Source organism: Ctenopharyngodon idella, chromosome 21 (assembly GCF_019924925.1).
Source record: "Ctenopharyngodon idella isolate HZGC_01 chromosome 21, HZGC01, whole genome shotgun sequence".
Taxonomy (NCBI): Eukaryota; Metazoa; Chordata; class Actinopteri; order Cypriniformes; family Xenocyprididae; genus Ctenopharyngodon; species Ctenopharyngodon idella.
Window position 1 is genome coordinate 7,216,385 of NC_067240.1, and position 15,963 is coordinate 7,232,347.

At 36.2% G+C, this 15,963-nt stretch overlaps 1 protein-coding gene across 2 annotated transcripts in view; it reads left to right on the forward strand.

Moving 5' to 3' along the window:
• Window positions 1-9,676: 9,676 nt before the first annotated feature.
• Window positions 9,677-15,963, forward strand: part of LOC127503857 (prolactin receptor-like) — a 30,934-nt gene continuing 24,647 nt past the window's right edge. Inside the window, exon 1 of one of the 2 annotated variants that reach the window (XM_051878027.1) lies at window positions 9,677-10,903. The gene's annotated coding sequence lies outside the window, so the exon portion shown is untranslated. The remainder of the gene's footprint in view (window positions 10,904-15,963) is intronic. The other variant, XM_051878028.1, reaches the window with a different exon arrangement.

Sequence of the window (15,963 nt, forward strand, 5' to 3'; positions counted from 1 at the left end):
TAAGCTGGTGACTGAAATAAAACGTGAAATACTGTGAGAATGCTGTGATGACAGTGAGTTCTCTAAAACATTTACTTGGAATTTTAAGATCACATTTGGTGACATTATACCCTGTCATTATCACTGTCCTAACAATCTTTGTGTTGATATAAGTGTAAAAGGTCAAGAAAAGGTTAAAAATCTTCAAGTCTTCAATAATTCACTGAATTCCAGAGTTCTGTGAGCAACTGTTTGACATAGCCTATTATAGCAAGTGATATGTGGTATATTTGTTATTCATTATTTCTTTATGTGCAGTTAAGCATTATGCAATCTGTCTCCCTTTATTATTATATGGATTCATTTCTATGGAATTAGCCCCAGGGTGCAGGACATGTGTAAGCTGGATCTGTGAGGTTTCTACATATCTATGTCTCCTCCTGCATTGAAGATGAACGTGACTCCTGAAAGTCCCATATTCCTTCACAGTCAAAGACTGAGTAGACCTATCTGTCATATTCATTGACCTAGACCATTAGCCATTTAAAAACAACAAATTATAGGCCTATACATGTTTGTTGTTTTCAACAGGGCTTTCGTTTCAGTAATGATAAACTTTAGATTAGACATTTGCAATCTGTTGCTAAAAAACGCTAAAGGTGATTTCACATCGATGTTTGGTTTCAATAGGAATCTACTCGATCTGGAATTTCACCTGAGGGTGAAAGATTTCTCTGAAGATTTTGCATCGGGTTCAGCTGGTCATGCAAATTTGCTGCGTTTACCAACAGAAAGCTGCTTGGTTTTACAGTGACTTCTGTGTGAGCTGTGCTTCTTACATCGCTACACTTTTGACAATAGACAATTTATCTTTTTTTGCCAGTGAAATTGTGAAATTGTTAATATGATTGCACTTTAAGGAGCAGTCGTGTTTCCCTGAGTGAGTAACCATATAGATCAGTTTTGAACGATATACGTCAGTAAAGCATAAGGCATTATCGTTTTGATATGGATTTACATATCACAAAACTTAAAGAACGTTGGGGTTTTGATTTTAGCAACTTTTTAGCCTATGCTAAGCCACGTTTGTTAATTAATTGATGATTAGCTTTGATAGAGATGCCAAATTACGTTGCACCTCAAGAGATTGCTACCCCGAGATACTGTTGCATTTAACTAGTAGTTTAAAATTACTTTAAAAAATAGATTTTCCTTTAAACCAGTCGATCCCCCATAAAGTTGTTCTTCCAGCATGATATTAATGTGACTTAAGTCTTTATTAACATCTACCCCGATCCTAAACCTACCCTTACAATAATGCAAGTACAGTGGTGGTAGCACAATCTGATATAACATTATTTGTTAGAACAAGTGCAAATCGACAGCGAATAATGCTACCTATACTACCACCCAAAAGGCTTGTTGTATGATGATCTGGGCCACATGCGGCGTGGAATGATGGCACTTGTGTGGACCGCTCCTGTTTGCCAGATCTGAGCCACAAGCAGGCCATAGCAATGCCACATGTCAGCCAAGAGCAAAGAAACTGAAACCGGACCTTATGTGAGCCACAAAATCTTTATATATTATTTATAGAATCATTTTAGCGTTAACAAGCCTGTTAACAAGCAGAATCACTGAAGGAAAGAAAAGAACAGAAAAAAAAGAGACAAACAGAAACACAAGAGCTACAACAGCCTTGGATGATATCAACTGAAGATAAAAGACATTAAGTCTCTCCAGATCTCTGCAAAGGAGGATTAAACAACTCCACAAACAGCATTACAGCTTCACATATTATTAACCAGATTGACTTTATTTCTGTCATTCATCTACAGAAACATAACACTCATGTTTGTTTCATTTGAAGTCACCATAATGGTGATTGGTGTTCTATGGCTGCTTAGACTGAAAAAAAAAAAAAAAAAAAGACATGAGACAACAATGGTGACAACAAAATGTTCAGACATTCAGATCAAGTCTGGACATCACAAAAGCTACTAAAAGACAGAACAAAAACCACATTAAAAAATAAAAGCAAATAATTAGAATTAAAGAAAATAATAGGACAATTCAACTGCATAATTTATTCATGATGTGATGCATGCTGGGAGTTTTGTGCTATTGTTCCAGCATGCATTGCGGCATGATACTTTTGATTGTCACCTTTGTTGAGATTCATGTGCTGATTCTTGATGTCTTTGTGTGTCAACATTTTATTTTATTTTATTTATTTTTTTGATATCTTCTTCTTGGTTTTGTTCCATTATAAGGTCAGTTTTCAGCGTCAGTTTTGTTCCATTATGAGATTTCAATGACGGTCTGTTTTGTTTGGTTATGAGATTTCAATGATGGTCTGTTTTGTTTCTTTACGAGAATTCAATGATGATCAGTTTTGTTATGAAATTTTAGTGATGTTCGGTTTTGTTCCTTTATGAGATTTCAATGATGGTCTGTCTTGTTTCATTACGAAAGTTTAATGACGGTCGGTTTTGTGTCGTTATGAGAGTTTAATGACAGCAGGTTCTATTCCTTTGATCATTTACAAGATTTCAGAGATGGTTGGTTTTGTTTCTTTACGAGATCTCAGTGGTTGACGGTTTTGTTTTGTTATGAGATTTCAATGACGGTCGTTTTTTTTTCCGCTTCTAGGTTTCAGTGATGGTCGTTTTTTTTCCGCTTCTAGATTTCAGTGATGGTCTGTTTTGTTTGGTTATGGGATCTCGGTTGGTTTTGTTCAGTTACGATATCTCAATGACAGTCAGTTTGGTTCCGTTATGACAGAGGTGTCCAAACTCGGTCCTTGGGGGCCACTGTCCTGCAGAGTTTAGCTCCAACTTACCTCAACACACCTACCTAGAAGTTTCCTGTATGCCTAAAAACATTGATTAGCTGGTTCAGGTGTGTTTAATTGGGGTTGGAGCTAAACTCTGCAGGACAGTGGCCCTCCAGGAGCAGGACTGGACACCCCTGCGTTATGAGATTTCAATGACGGTTGATATTTGAAACAAAACAAACTGTCGTTTTTGTTTAATTACAAGATTTCAAAGATGGTCGGTTTTGTTCAATTACGAGATTTAAATGATGGTCGGTTTTGTTCCTTCACGAGATTTCAATGACAGTCGGTTTTCATTGTCAGTCAGTCAAATTTTCATTTGTTCAGTTGCAAGATCACAATACGGTATATTTTGTTCTTTTACGAGATTTTAGTGATGATCAGATTTGTTCAGTTACGAGATTTCAGTGACTGTCAATTTTCAAAGACAGTCGGTTTTCTTCTGTTATGAAATTTCAAAGACAGTCAGTTTTGTTTTGTAACGAGATTTCAATGATGGTCGGTTTTGTTCCTTTACAAGATTTCAGTGACGAGATTTCAAAGACAGTTAGTTTTGTTTCGCTACGAGCATTCATTGATGGTCGGTTTTATTTCTTTACGAGATCTCAATGCCGGTAGTTTTGGTTCCTTTGTTGCTTTACGAGATTTCAAAGACAGTCGGTTTTGTTTCTTTACAAAATTTCAGTGACGGCTGATTTTTTTGGTCCTTTATTAGATGTCAAGGACAGTCCGTTTTATTCCTTTATGAGATCTCAGTGGTTGATGGTTTTGTTTTGTTATGAGATTTCAACGACGGTTGGTTTTGTTCCTTTGATCTTTTACAAGGTTTCAATGACAGCCGGTTTTGCCACGTTACAAAATTTCAATGATGGTTTGTTTTTTTTCTGTTACAAGATTTCAATGATGGTCAGTTTTATTCGGTTACGAGATTTCAATGACGGTCTGTTTTGGTTCGGTTACGAGATTTAAAAGACGGTCGGTTTTGTTCCTTTGTTTGTTTACGAAACTTCAAAGACAGACGGTTTTGCCTCGTTACAAGATTTCAATGATGGTCGGTTTTGGTTCGGTTACAAGATTTAAAAGACAAACGGTTTTGTTCCTTTGTTCTTTTACAAAACTTCAAAGACAGTCGGTTTTATTTGGTTACACGATTTCAATGACGGTCTGTTTTGTTCGGTTACCAGAAACTTCAAAGACAGTTGGTTTTATTCGTTTACAAGATTTCAAAGACAGTCGGTTTTGTTCCTTTGTTCTTTTCCGAAACTTCAAGGACAGTTAGTTTTGCCTTGTTACAAGATTTCAATGATGATTGGTTTTATTCGGTTACGAGATTTCAATGACGGTCTGTTTTGTTCGGTTACAAGATTTCAAAGACAGTCGGTTTTGTTCCTTTGTTCTTTTCCGAAACTTCAAAGACAGTCGGTTTTGCCTTGTTACGAGATTTCAATGACGGTCGGTTTTGTTTGGTTACGAGATTTCAATGGTGGTCTGTTTTGTTCGGTTACAAGATTTCAAAGACGGTCGGTTTTGTTCCTTTGTTCTTTTATAAAACTTCAAAGACAGTAGGTTTTGAATTGTTACAAGATTTCAATGATGGTCGCTTTTGTTCCGGTACAAGATTTGAATGATGGTCGGTTTTATTCGGTTATGAGATTTCAATGGTGGTATGTTTTATTCGGTTACACGATTTCAGTGACGATCTGTTATGTTCGGTTACAAGATTTCAAAGACGGTCGGTTTTGTTCCTTTGTTCTTTTACGAAACTTCAAAGACAGTCGTTTTTGCTTCGTTACGAGATTTCAATGATGGTCGGTTTTGTCCGTTACAAGATTTCAATGACGGTAGGTTTTGTTCCTTTACGTGATTTCAATGACAGTCAGTTGACAGTATGACAGTACAGAAAAGTACTAAAGACGTTAAAACAGTCGACGTGACTGTAGTGGTTCAACCTTAATTTTATGATGCGACTAGAATATTAAAACCAATGCAAGAAATGACTGAACATATTTTTGATATTTGCTACCGTTCCTGAGATATTCGTCTCTGAATGTGACCTTGCCTGTGTTTGTTGCTTTATGTTACTTAGTTTAGCGAGCTAATTGGTTAACCAGTTGTCTTTCTTTCTAATGTGGCTTTTCAGCTGTCAGGTTAACTTTAAGCTACATTAATGTTAAGTTAACATGTAAAATAATACTTTTGATGTACTCATTCACATACTGAAAGCTCTCTTTAGCAGCTTAGTGAATGTGCATCTTCAAGTAGCTCAATGTGTAAAGCCAGAGACCTGTTGAGCACCTTACCCAGAGAGTGTGGGTTTGATTCCAGGGTGGAGCAGTTTTGTAAAATTGTGTGTTTTGATTCATGATCTTTATTCCTCTTGGATTAGAAAATAAATGTTTTTTTGTTTTTTGTTTTTTTTTTCATGCTGTGTTCCATTTAAACTTCTGGACATTCTGAGTTCATTCTCACCCATAATTCTGAACCGGTTGTTTTTCATGTTTTTTCAATTTCTGCTGTTTTTGCTCTTCCTGCTCTGCATTGCACTATAGCATGATGAGCTACAGAATGATCTAAACTAAAATTATTAAATATAACATGGTGCATTTTTATAAAAATTCTTCATTTTAAGTTCACTTTCACATGAACTACTGAACTTCGGTAGGTGTGTGAATATGCACCTGTCCAGTGGAGCAACAAGATGAATGATAGCCACCACATCCAAAGACTGTGGGTTTGAGTCCTGTGTGGGGCAACTTTATAAAATTGTGTGTAATGTTGTTTCATTTCAATTCCTTTATTATCCCGATATGTATTGTTCTAGTCTTTCTTCCTCTAGTATTAGAAGTAAGTCTGTCTTTGTTCATTCTGTGTTCATTCACATCTAAACTTCTGTTCATTTTGAGTTCATTTTTACTTGAACTATAGAAATTCAGCATCAGGGTGAACACAGTCTTCCTAGTGGCGCAACAAGATGAGTTACAATTGCCTGACCCAGAGATTGTGGGTTCGAATCCTGTGGGGGGTAACTTTATAAAATTGAGTGTAGTGTTGTGCCATTTCAATTCCTATATTATCCGGGTAAGCTTTGTACTAATCTTTATTCCTCTTGGATTAGACATAAGTGTGTTTTTGTTCATTCTGTGTTCGTTCACATCTGAACTTCTGCTCATTTTGAGTTCATTCTCACCTGTACTCCTGAACCAGCTGTTTTCATGCATGTTTGGCCAGATTTTTTGTTGCATTTACACTGTTCTGACCAGCAGGGGTCACCAGCGTGTGGTGTTTCAAATGCCTCGAAACAGTGAATCATTTTGCAAAGCAATTGGTTCAATTGTTTCGAAGCTTTGAAAAGCTTTGTTTCTCCCATCGCAAGTGTAATGTATTCCAAAAAAACTGTTTTTCCAACATTTGGAAGTGCTATTAACAATTCACCCTTTGCTGGGAGTTGGATTGACAGGCGATCTAACCAATCATAACGCTCAATATGCCCTTTGGCAGGCAAATTAACCAAACTGTAGAGTTAGTAGATTGACATTGGTGGACTTGTAACTGAGACCAGCTAGTGAGAACTGTGTAGGTAAACTTGTGCGAGACACTGTGGTCTTTGGTCTTCTTGTTAGTGGGCCTGCCTCCCATGCCAGTGACCTGGGTTCGAGTCCAGCTTGGAGACTGCACAGGTTACAGACATACATTTAAAACATGGTGTGTATAGAAATCTTTCTGCTGTTAGAAATATTTTGTAATAATATATAATCTTTCCAAAATAGAAACATTTTGTAACAATATACACTACTGACCAACACTGACAGTAGTGCAGCATCCAGGTGGATGCTGCACACTGATGGTGGTTGAGGAGATTCCCCCTTCAATATGTAAAGCTCTTTGAGTGCCCAGAAAAGCGCTATATAAATGTAAGGAATTATTATTATTATTATTATTATTATAAATCAGCATATCAGAATGATTTCTGAAGGATCATGTGACACTGAAGACTGGAGTAATGGTTGATTAATATTCAGCTTTGCATCACGGAAATAAATAATATTTTAAAGTATATTAAAATAGAAAAGCATTATTTTAAATTGTAATAATATTTCACAAAATTACTGTTTTTTCTGTATTTTTTGGTCAAATATATGCAGGCTTGATGAGCATATGAGACTTCTTTCAAAAACATTAAAAATAGTAATGAAAAAAATAGTGTGCTTCCATGTTGTAAAAACTAAATAAAGTACTATATAATTTGTGATGTGAAACTAACTAACTAATGTAGGGATTATTTTTGCCCCAGGGTTACACCCCTTATTTTCTGGGGTTTATTTTAACCCTTTATTCAGTACAGTTTATGGCGACTGTACTGGGGCATTGGGCGGTATGTGCTGTATAGACTATTTTACACCAGGGTTACACCCCATATATTCTGGGGTTTATGTTAACCCTTTATACAGTACAGCTTATTGCGACTGTACTGGGGCGTTAGGATCCACTCAGGCCACAGGTTTATCGGACCCACTGGCCTCTCTAACACCTCTTCCAGCAGCTACCCAGTCTACCATGAGGTCTCCCATCCAGATATAGACCAGGCCCAACCCTGCTTAGCTTCAGTGGATATGCAGGTGAAAGCTTCAGGTTGACCACTGCAGGCGGTCAACCTGAAGCATCTTTCCAACCATAGATCCTCTTACGTAGCAAAAATATATGGGAATATACTGCAAAATATAATGTGATTTATTATATAATACATTTCCATATATGGGAAACTAGTGCTTATATTTTTCAGTGTACTGCAGTATATACATTGACCATGCATGTCTATATATTGATACAATATTTAGACAAAATAAAAAAAGGTGTATCCTTTATTGTGCATATATATTGCACATACATTTTCCCATATAAATGTGAATCTATGTACACACATAGAGATCTGTTAGTGTTTAATGTTCTATTATTTTGGAATTTAAAATGGTTTCTGGTATGTCTGAGTTTTTGGGGTTACCATTGTGCTGAAGAGTAGAGCCTCTGGTTAGATCTGAAGTACTTACAAACATATGTTAATTATATAAAGGCATGAAAGATTATGCTTGGCTTTTTGGTGAATGGTTTAGTACATGCAGGTGTGTTTGTGCTGTTGTTAACTAAATATACGAAACATATATAATGTTAAAATTCACAAAATATAAAAGGTATAGTGTCTTATATATTGCAGTGTGTGCGTATGTGCTGTTTATATCAGGGTTCTCCTGGAGAGCCACAGCTCTGCACAGTTTTGTTCCAGCCCAAATCAACCACACCTGATCCAGCTAAACAAGGTCTTCAGGATTACTAGAAACTTCCAAGCAGTTGTGAGCTGGAGCTGGTTGGAGCTAAACTCTGCAGGGCTGTGGCCCTCCAGGAACTGAGTTTGAGACCACTGGTTCAATAAATTTATAAATATGCAGTACCAAATCTTATCACATGAACTAAATCTTTCAAGAGAAGGATTGAATAACTCCACAAACAGCATTACAAGCTTCACTTTTGACTAAACAGATTGACTTAATTTCAGTCACCATTATGGTGGTCAGTATTTTTACATTAGTTGTACTTTGGCTACTGTAAGCCTTACTAGCTTAAGTTATTATTAACCACTGACTTTGTTTATGTTTGAAATCTACAGAAGTTCTTATTGAGAATGCACAGGGGTTTAAATATTAAATTTTTTTCTTTCCATTTGAAGTCACCATAATGGTGATCAGCGTTTCCATTAGTTGGGCTCTTAACTCTTATTATAAGTTTGACTTCTGTGACAGTATGTTTTATAATCATTGTGAAATAGCCTGAATCGCTGATGTCACTCGTATCTGATAATTGTAATGCGCAGTTTATACATTTACATTATGAACCCTGTGTTACTACTTCTTGAGATCACATCATATTGCAGAAATCAGTTAGAAGATTAAAAAAACACACAAGAATTATTTTTAAGTTGACACACAAAGACATCAAGAATCAGCACATGAATCTCAACAATGGTGACAATCAAAAGTGTCATGCCGTAATGCATGCTGGGAACACCAGTACAAAACTCCCAGCATGCATCACAGCGTGAATAAATTATGTAAAAACTGTCCTATTATTTTCTTTAATTCTAACTAATTCTAACTAGTTCTTGTGTTTCTGTTTCTGTTCTCTTCTTTCCTTCAGTGATTCTGCTTGTTAACAGGCTTGTTAATGCTAAGATGATAAGATAAGATAATATATAAAGATTTTGTGGCTCAGATAAGGTCCAGTTCTGGTTTATTTCTTTGCTCTTGGCTGACATGTGGCATTGCTTGTGTCGCAGATCTGGCAAACAGGAGCAGTCCGCCCAAGTGCCATCATTCCATGCCACATGTGGCCCAGATCATCATACCACACGTGGCAGATGCAGGCCGGATCTGGGCCGGCACAAATTTGCTATCTGGGCTTTATGTGATTTTCAGTAATTTATACTCAAAAAGGCCAACTTGCCTTCTCTCTTTTAGACATTCTATTTTAAGTAATTCTTTTTCCATTGCTTTTCCCTCTCAGTATTCATTTGTTGTCTGGTTTTACCTTGTTTAGTTTCGTAAAACATGTTTTATCCGTAAATACTTTAAACGTTTCTCACCTTAGAATTTAGGCATTGGTATTGTCTTTAGCTTCCCATTTTCACTTGAAGCTGTATATTCAGAACAGTCTAAGATTGTTGTTGCAAAAATTAGAAACTAGGCAATTAAAAATGTCTTAGTCATCCTTGTTTTTACAGATTGGCCCAGATCAGAAGATATATATATCAGACACATCCTTTCATACTGAAGTTTTTATTGGTCACGATATCATTCCACATCCTGATGCTGTGTTTTTCCATGGCCACTAGGAATACTGCAGTGTCACTAAATAGGGGAAGTTCCATTGTATCCTAGTAATCTTTCAATTTATTACCATCTCAATGAGACGCACTGAGTGGCAAACAAAGTAGCCTACTCAAGAGAATGATGTGTAGCATTTATAACAACAGGTTTTACAGTGTTTGAGCAAGAGCAGAACATGTACAGTCATGTGTTTGGACAGCAAATGCAAGCAGTTTAGCGTCATATCGGATGGTCATAAATAATTGCCAGCTGTATCATACATTTAAACAGGTAATGTTCTATCTATCTATCATCTATCAATCTGTATACATACATTGTTAAAAATAGCAATACTGACAGTAGTACATCTAAAAGGAAAATAAACACTCAAGATTGTGAAGTCATATGAGTCACTTATGATTCAGACTTTGGCACAGTGAAATGATACAGATGAAATGTTTTTTTGTGTGTGTATTCTTTCTACATTTTTCTTCTTCTTTTTCTTCTTCTTCAAAAAACCTCAAAACCACAAAGAAAGCTGCAGTATACCAAACATTTCAGTTGAATGAAATGTAAATTCTCTTTTATATAGCCTACCTCTTATGGTATTTTTTTTTTTTTTTTTTTTGATTTACTTTTTATTAGATTTTCAAAAGAACACCCACATACAAAAAATAAAAAAAATAAAATAAGAATAAATAAAAATCAATCAAAACTGAACAAAACAGAGATAAGAAACAAATTCTGTCAGCACTGCTTGCATAAGATGAATACTTTAGATGACATAGTAAACCTACCTCTTATGGTATTTTGAGCACTTTCAAAATTTATTTATTGTTGTGATAAGGCAAATCACAGATCTTTAATCCATAATGTAAATCAGCAATCTTTAATCCATTTTTCATTCATGTATCGTCAAAACGACAGCAGAATCAGCATCAGCACTGACTGAACGCTCAGTACACAACAGAGCGCAAAGTGGGAGGAGTTGGTGTGGGAGGAGCTGAGCAATCGAAACCACGCCCACTGACAGACAGACCGGTTAGATAGGAGATGCCCATCACCCGGAGGCATTTGACTTACCTGAGTGTTGTAGGAACGCACGTCGGCTCAAGATATAAAGTAAGCTTTACGAGTGTGCTGTTACATAAGTAAGAAAAGCAGAAATCAGCCAGTTCAATGTAGGCATCCTGATAGCATTAAAGAGGGATTATAGGAGCTCTGTGAACAGCAGGTAAGCGCAGAGCTGCTACTTTTCTGCTTTTTGAGATGTCGAAGAACTCTTATTGAATGCTTTTGATTGATTAGAATTAACATTTTAATAAGAAAAGATGACTGTATGCTAGCGTAAGTACCCAACAAGGTTTATAATGCAAGACAGTATATTTATTTATATGGTAAAAATGTTCTGATGAATGATTTGACTGAACTGCAATATTTATTTCTGCAATATTAATTATACTATTTAATCTACTTATTTAAACACTTAATATTTAATCAACTTTACTATTGTTTAAATAGTTGTTAGTTAGCTTGCAGTGTGCTTCATAGGGTAACATCTAAGTTAACTGCTTTTATTCAAATAATTTAGATGATAGTTAAGGAAATCTATCTATCTATCTATCTATAAGAAAACTGCACTTTATTGTGCATTTTTGTTAACGTCTTTTATATATAATGTTGTATACATAATGTTTTATTTATAAGTTTCAACTGCTTGATTTTTCATACTAAAATTCCATGAAGGACAAGGGAAGGTTTTTATTTTATTTTCTTAACATTATCTGTGACTTTTGCCAAATTCTTTAATCAGGATGTAAAATATAGGTCACACTTTACATTAGAACATTTATATACAGTGTGTTTATTATAGTGTATTTATTGTTGTTCTAAGTAATAGCATTGAATTACTAATCTGTGAATCATTGTGAGTGAACATGAATGAATTTCAATAGCTGCATGCAATTATATATTAAGCAGGTTATATGTTATCATGTGCAACTATTTTAATTCATTATTATACATTTAACAGGCACTGATGTAGAGTGTGACTTAAATATTTTTGATTTTGACATGATCATCAAGTAGCCTCACACTGACCCAGAATCAGAGCAGGGCTTTAAAGTCTAATTATATCAGCGGGTGGAAAGTGCTGATATAGGCGTTCATTATGTAATGAGCTTTGCATCAGTGTAATCCTGGGCATAGGAGGACAGAATGCCTGTGAAGTCTTCAGTGTTCCAATTCAGCAATGAGTATCAACGGTTTAATAATGGGTGACTTGTTATGCTTCGGAGTTAAATGTTGATTTGGTGTCATATTTGATCCTTTTGTCAGCTGGAATGCAATTCAAACAGAGGTGGAGGTCAGTGGAGACAACAAAAAGAAAATATTCTTTTCAGTATTGATTATGAGAATATTGACAGTTTTCCTAAACTGGGACAGAAGTGTTCCACTGGTTAAGATGTCTTAAACACAGAAAATGAATGAAATATCTTTAGCTTGAGTTCATATAAATAGGCTTCTTTATCCTATTAATTAGAGGTGATTACTTTTGATCTATACTGTAATACTGAAATAAAGCTTAAGAAATTCCCGTTTCCTTTATGGTCAGACAATAAAAAATAATCTTAATTGTTCATCTTGATATGCTCAATAAACTGAGGTCGGACAAAGTGTGCAGTATGAGCAGAAATTAGCTTTTTCTATTTATCTTTTATGTATTTGATATTCATCTGTATTAAACCCAGTGCTTTGTGTGTGACGTGTACTGAACACAACGGAAGATCTCACAATAGCTTCTTAACCTGATTAATGTGAGACCTGCCACTTCCTAAGTGGCCATTTAGCCATTGTATCAATGAGAGTGCTCAACACACTTTCATATCGCTCTGGTTGTTTATTGAGCTGGCCAGTAAAACTCCTGCTATCATGATAGTCTATCTTTTGTTGGTTAGAGCCATCTAGAGAGCCTGGATCTTACTGGCAATAAGAATCAAACATGGCATGTGGAGTGTATATCTGGTAAATGTGGCTAACAGTTTGGATTGAACGGTCATGAAGTGTTAAATATCTTGATGTTTATATACAGTTGCAAGAAAAAGTATGTGAACCACTTGCAGAATCTGTGAAAATGTGAATAATTTTAACAAAATAAAGGAGATAATACAAAATGCATGTTATTTTTTATTTAGTACTGTCCTGAGTAAGATATTTTACATAAAAGATGTTTACATATAATCCACAAGACAAAAAATAGCTGAATTTATTAAAATAACCCCATTCATAAGTATGTGAACCATTGATTCTTAATACTGTGTGTGGTTACCTGGATGATCTACGACTGTTTGTTTGTTTTGTGATGGTTCTTCATGAGTCCTTTGTTTGTCCTGAGCAGTTAAACTGAGCTCCGTTCTTCAGAAAAATCCTCCAGGTACAAATAACCCCTTTAAGCCAGCTTAAGCAGCTCTTCATATATTTTACTCTTAAATTTTCAGTTTCTATCCAGCACTGACCTATTTCCTGTTCACTCGATTAACTCATTGACCTCTGCATAATTGTATGCTTTTATTGCTTGGTATTATCAGGTGTGAGGAACAGATCCCATGTTAGAGCGATGATGTTGTTGAGTCACTGTTTGCACTCCCGAATGAATCATTTTTGGAGGTTTACTCAGTTTGTTTTCGTATTGCAGTTACTTTTTTTTTTTACATGTCAGAACAGAGCATAAAAATATACAGTAGTTCACCCAAAAACTTTATTTACTCTCCTTCATGTTGTTCCAAACCTGTAAATTTTTATTTTTTCAGTGGAACACAAAATGATGATTTTTGAAGAATCTTCACAAAGCTGTTTCCTATGGAAGCTTGTTTCCGCCATGAAATAAAAAATAAAAAAGGTAATTGCGACTTTTTATCTCACAATTCTGACATTTTTTCTCAAAAAAAAAAAATACAAAGTTAGAATTGTGAGATTAAAAAGTCGCAATTACCTTCTTATTTTTTATTCAGTGGTGGAAACAAGCTTCTATAGCTTAAAAAAATAAAAAAGGTAAAAAAGGTCTTTTTATCTCAGAAACAAGCTTCCATAGTTTCCCATATAATAGCAGTTTGGATTTTTTTTTTGAATAATTAAAATTCTATCCTGTTCCTTCTAAAAATCCATTGCATTGTATCAGAAGACTTGATATAGAGTGCATATTTGGACTACTTTCATGGTAATTTGTGGACTGTTATAGTTTTTTTTTTTTGTCGTTTTTGGATGTTGACATAAGCTACTGTAAAGTTGTATGGAAAAGACCTTTTTTCCCTTAAAAAATGGCAGTCTGGCAGGTAATTCACTGCAACTTGTTGAATGCACGTCATTTAACGTCAACAGTGCTCACCTTGTAACAAGCTGTCAAAGCCACCCTGAAATTAGAAGTGCCTTATAACATGAGCAAATTAATAGAATAATGCATTGTAGCGTAATTTAGAAGTTTGGGGAAAGCAATCAGGTATGAATCTGTCTTGGTTTTGCAGAAACGTGAATTCTCAAACATAAGTGCTGATATACAGTGGGTACAGAAAGTATTCAGACCCCCTTAAATTTTTCACTCTTTGTTATATTGCAGCCATTTGCTAAAATCATTTAAGTTCATTTTTTTCCCCCATTAATGTACACACAGCACCCCATATTGACAGAAAAACACAGAATTGTTGACATTTTTGCAGATTTATTAAAAAAGAAAAACTGAAATATCACATGGTCCTAAGTATTCAGACCCTTTGCTGTGACACTCATATATTTAACTCAGGTGCTGTCCATTTCTTCTGATCATCCTTGAGATGGTTCTACACCTTCATTTGAGTCCAGCTGTGTTTGATTATACTGATTGGACTTGATTAGGGAAAGCCACACACCTGTCTATATAAGACCTTACAGCTCACAGTGCATGTCAGAGCAAATGAGAATCATGAGGTCAAAGGAACTGCCTGAAGAGCTCAGAGACAGAATTGTGGCAAGGCACAGATCTGGCCAAGGTTACAAAAAAAATTCTGCTGCACTTAAGGTTCCTGAGAGCACAGAGGCCTCCATAATCCTTAAATGGAAGACGTTTGGGACGACCAGAAACCTTCCTAGAGCTGGCCGTCCGGCCAAACTGAGCTATCGGGGGAGAAGAGCCTTGGTGAGAGAGGTAAAGAAGAACCCAAAGATCACTGTGGCTGAGCTCCAGAGATGCAGTTGGGAGATGGGAGAAAGTTGTAGAAAGTCAACCATCACTGCAGCCCTCCACCAGTCAGGGCTTTATGGCAGAGTGGCCCGACGGAAGCCTCTCCTCAGTGCAAGACACATGAAAGCCCGCATGGAGTTCGCTAAAAAACACCTGAAGGACTCCAAGATGGTGAGAAATAAGATTCTCTGGTCTGATGAGACCAAGATAGAACTTTTTGGCCTTAATTCTAAGCGGTATGTGTGGAGAAAACCAGGCACTGCTCATCACCTGTCCAATACAGTCCCAACAGTGAAGCATGGTGGTGGCAGCATCATGCTATGGAGGTGTTTTTCAGCTGCAGGGACAGGACGACTGGTTGCAATGGAGGGAAAGATGAATGCGGCCAAGTACAGGGATATCCTGGACGAAAACCTTCTCCAGAGTGCTCAGGACCTAAGACTGGACCGAAGGTTTACCTTCCAACAAGACAATGACCCTAAGCACACAGCTAAAATAACGAAGGAGTGGCTTCACAACAACTCCATGACTGTTCTTGAATGGCCCAGCCAGAGCCCTGACTTAAACCCAATTGAGCATCTCTGGAGAGACCTAAAAATGGCTGTCCACCAACGTTTACCATCCAACCTGACAGAACTGGAGAGGATCTGCAAGGAGGAATGGCAGAGGATCCCCAAATCCAGGTGTGAAAAACTTGTTGCATCTTTCCCAAAAAGACTCATGGCTGTATTAGATCAAAAGGGTACTATATACTGAGCAAAGGGTCTGAATACTTAGGACCATGTGATATTTCAGTTTTTCTTTTTTAATAAATCTGCAAAAATGTCAACAATTCTGTGTTTTTCTGTCAATATGGGGTGCTGTGTGTACATTAATGAGGACAAAAAATGAACTTAAATGATTTTAGCAAATGGCTGCAATATAACAAAGAGTGAAAAATTTAAGGGGGTCTGAATACTTTCCGTACCCACTGTATGTCTAGATTACAGGGGAAGATGTCAGAGAGCTTGTCTGACTGGTTTCACCGTTCATTCAGTTGTTAATCTAAGGCGTTCTGTTATTCCATCAACAATAACAAATGT